Source organism: Arachis hypogaea, chromosome 9 (assembly GCF_003086295.3).
Source record: "Arachis hypogaea cultivar Tifrunner chromosome 9, arahy.Tifrunner.gnm2.J5K5, whole genome shotgun sequence".
Lineage (NCBI taxonomy): Eukaryota > Viridiplantae > Streptophyta > Magnoliopsida > Fabales > Fabaceae > Arachis > Arachis hypogaea.
This window is the reverse complement of record NC_092044.1, coordinates 81,645,971-81,650,148: the sequence shown is the minus strand read 5'-3', so window position 1 is coordinate 81,650,148 and position 4,178 is coordinate 81,645,971. Positions and strand designations below refer to the sequence as shown.

At 41.1% G+C, this 4,178-nt stretch overlaps 1 non-coding gene across 1 annotated transcript; it reads left to right on the top strand.

Annotated features, from left to right (window-relative positions):
* The first annotated feature begins 507 nt into the window (after window positions 1-507).
* Window positions 508-614, top strand: LOC112713643 (small nucleolar RNA R71). Its single transcript, XR_003158614.1, has one exon. It is a non-coding gene; the product is annotated as a small nucleolar RNA R71 (small nucleolar RNA).
* The last annotated feature ends 3,564 nt before the right edge of the window (window positions 615-4,178 follow it).

Here is a 4,178-nt window from a genome sequence, read left to right as displayed (position 1 = left end):
GCATTGTTGTTGGGATTGTGGTTGTGGTGTCTCTGGTCTTGGCCTTAGTCTTGTTGATTTCCCCACCCAAAATTAGGGTGGTTTCTCCAACCAGAATTATAAGTTTTGGAGTATGGATCATGGGTCTGCCTGGGTGAGTTCCCAACATACTTGGCTTGTTCCCAGTCACCTTCTTCTCCTGTATTCACTCCTTCTTGAGCTGGTGATGAAGTGGTGATTACTGCAACTTGGTTCTCTTCCATCTTCTTGGTAAGATCGGCAAACTGCTTGGTGATCATCTTATTTTGAGCCAGCAGTGCATTCATATGGTTAAGCTCCATCACTCCTCGAGTGTTGCTCCTTTCAGAAGCATAGAAGTAGTCATTCTCAGCCACAGTCTCAATGACATCTATGGCTTCTTCAATGGTTTTCTTCTTGTTTAGAGACCCCCCTGATGAATGGTCTACGACCTTCTTTGATTCGTAAGAAAGACCTTCGTAGAAAATGTGTAGTTGAACCCATTCGTTGAACATGTGTGGTGGGCACCTTCTTGTTAAGTCCTTAAACCTCTCCCATGCCTCATAGAGAGTTTCACCATCTTGTTGTCTGAAGGTTTCTACCTCAGCTCTCAGCCTGTTGATTCTTTGAGGAGGGTAGAATCTCGCCAAGAATTTATTCACCACATCTTCCCAATTTGTTAAACTCTCTTTCGAGAAGATTCCAGCCATTTAGATGCTTGATAAACCACTATTTTATGGTTTATATTGTGTTTAATTGTGTGGTTTTGTCATGATCCTTACCCACTTATTCATTAATTTAGCATGCATTTAGATTTCCTTCCTAAATTTAGTACATGTTTGAAAATTGCTCCCTAGAGACCTTAATTATTTAATTTTAATTCTCCATTATTCCATTCGATGCCGTGATCTTTGTGTCAAGCGTCTCAGGCTTTATAGGGCATGAATGAGTTGGAGATTGGAAAGGAAACTAGCAAAAATGGAAGGAACACAAGAGTTTGAGGAGATAACCAGCGAGAAGTGACGCGGTCGCATGGCTCACGCGACCGCGCGAAGGAGCGCAAATCGCAGTGACGTGGCCGCATGGCTTACGCGGCCGCGTGGATTGGAAAGCGCAAGCAAAGTGGTAGCGTGGACGACGCGAACGCGTGGCGAGGAAAAAGCGCAAGCGACGCGTCCGCATGGATGACGCGATCGCGTGACATGTGCGATCTGCATAATTAGCAAAATTCACTGGGGGCGATTTTTGGACCTTATTTCGGCCCAGTTTTCGGCCCGGAACAGCAGACTAGAGTCAGAGAATATGCAGAAACAAAGACATTCATTCAGTAGTTTGGAGATCTAGTTTTCTCTCTTAGGTTTTTCTCTCTAGTTTTTAATTTTTAATCTTTAATTGATCTTAGCACTGGAACATTGAGAAGAGTTATTTCCTCATCAACACTTCATCACTCTAGTTTGTCTTCTTAACTTGGTTCTATTCTTCCATGTTCCTTATTTTTGTTCAATTTTGTCATTCAGATACTTTTATGATTATTTAATGCAAGGATTATTTCTTTTTCATTCAATTTCAATTTCAATAACTATGTTTTTTTTATTCCCTTTCATGTTTTATGGATTTATTATTTACAATGCGTGAGTAGTTTCATTACTTGATGGGGAATTGATTAAAAATGAACTCTTGAGTTGGAAGGATTGAAAGAAAATTTGTAATTGGGTTAACTGTTGAATTACCATCCTGTCACTGACGCCAATCCCTTTGAACTAAGTAGGTTGTAACTTGTGAACAGATCCAGTAATTCAACTTGTTTGACTTTCCCTTACCTAGTAAAGGATAACCAAACAGAGCAACCATTAATTATAATTTAATCTTAAAAATCACTCCATCAATGATAGAGATCCCAACCAATCAATTCCCAATCAAGGCTTTTATTCATATTATTTAATTTCCCTCAATTTAAATCCCAATTTACTCAACTCAACTTCTTGAACATCTGATTAATAAGATAGCACACTTCTCTGCAACTCGTTGGGAGACGACCTGGGACTTAAAACTCCCAGTAATTTTAATTTAAACTCTCTGTGACATATTTCTAAATTGATAGGCAGATTTTTGGTGAATTAAGAACTATACTTGCAACATAATCATTTTAATAATTTTTAATTCAGTAGCTTCTGCTTCCCATGGCGCCGTTGCTGGGGAGTTGCAATAGAGTGCTAATTTTATTAATTAGAATTTATTTATTTGCATTTTTATTTAATTTTGCTATATGAGCTGCATGTTTCTTCCGTCAAATGACACGTTCACTTCCTGATCCGTGCTTGCTAATATTCGATCCTGAAATTGAAAGAACAATTTCACGAATAAGGCGAGAACAGCGCAGGTTAATCCGCTCTGAGGGCGGATTTTAAAGTGAGTCTGAGGAAGAAACCAGCCCCATTCTACTGATTCGGTTGTTTTGCGTGCAGAAAACATGGCAGCTAGGAGAGTTACCATCCAGGAGGAAGGAGCCCCTGATTTTACAATGCAACCATTTCAGGAGCATCATCCAGCGGTAGCTACAGATTTTGAAATAAAGACCGCACTGCTAAATTTGATGCCCAAATTTCATGGCCTACCTGCTCAAGAGCCTATCAAGCACTTGAGAGATTTCCAGGTAGCCTGTTCTACTGTCAGGCGTGATGGCACTGATGAAACTGCAATTCTGCTAAAAGCTTTTCCGTTTTCTCTTGAAGGAAAAGCAAGAGAGTGGTACTACACTCAACCTCTAGCAAATGTATCCAACTGGGATACACTCAGAAAGGAGTTTCTGGAGAAATTCTTTCCATCTAAAGTTACTGATAAACTGAGGAAGGATATCTCTACCATTGTTCAGGATGACAATGAGACTCTTTTTGAATACTGGGAGCGCTTCAATAACCTTCTGGAAGCATGCCCCCACCACATGATTGACAAGATCGTGCTACTCAGCTATATCACACAGGGTATGAGGCCCCAAGATAAGACCACATTGGAAAGTGCCAGCAATGGGTCTATGAAGAAGTACAAGACCACTGATGAAGCTTGGCAATTGATCAGTGATTTAGCTGAATCTACTAGGAACCACAGACAGAAGAAAGGCCGTTCAAAAGCCATTGCAGAAGTATCCTCTAGCAGAGAGACTGTTGCTCTAACTCAAAGCATCTGTGAAATGACCAACTTGCTAAAGCAAATGCAGTTGAATCAACAAGCTCAGCAAGCTCAACCTCCTCAACCGCAGCAAAACCAACAGCTAGTCCCACAAAGAATTTGCGGAATCTGTACTGATTACAGCCATTACACTGATGAATGCCCGCAGCTCCAACAAGAAGACAACATGGTGGCATCCACTCACAACTTCTATGACCGCCCCAACCAAGGGTACAATCGAAGTGGAAATAATAACCATGGATGGTAGGACAATTCAAACCAGAATTGGAGGGACAACAATAACAAAAGAGGCAGAGATAATCAGGGAAATCAGAGGTGGAATAATAACAATAACAGGCAATAAAATCAACCTTACAGAGCACCTCACCTGAGGCAAAACCAAGGACCACCGAACAATCAGCAGCAGACCTCTCAATTTACTCATTCTTCTGTATCTTCTAATGAAGATTTATTACAAGCTTTTGAGAAGAGACAACTGGCCATGGAAAGTACCATCGTGAATAGTATTAACGCTAGTCTGAATGGTCTCACCTCTACACTGCAAGATTTTATGACACAGCTTGGCTCAGCACCAAATTCCAGTAACCAACCTTCAAGCACCACTGGAATTCCCTCTCAAACATTACCCAATCCAAAGGGAGGCATTAATGCCATCACCCTGAGGTCTGGAACCACACTGCAGGAGAGAAATCAGGAGGAACCAAGCTCACCAGAATACGCCTCAGCTGAAGAGGTGGTGGAAATTGAAGATGTTGAAGAGGAAGAGGATATTCAGGACATAGCTGAAGAAGAGATAGCTCAACCACAAGAGAAAGTACCAAAAAGTGCAGGCACCACATGAACCACCATTCCCATTCCATTTCCACAGCTTGCAAGGAAGCCCAGGAAGTAGCTGGAACCTGATCCTAAAATGGTAGAGATCTTCAAAAAGGTCGACGTAATTGTTCCCCTTTTTGATGTTATTCAGCAAGTACCTAAATATGCAAAGTTTCTAA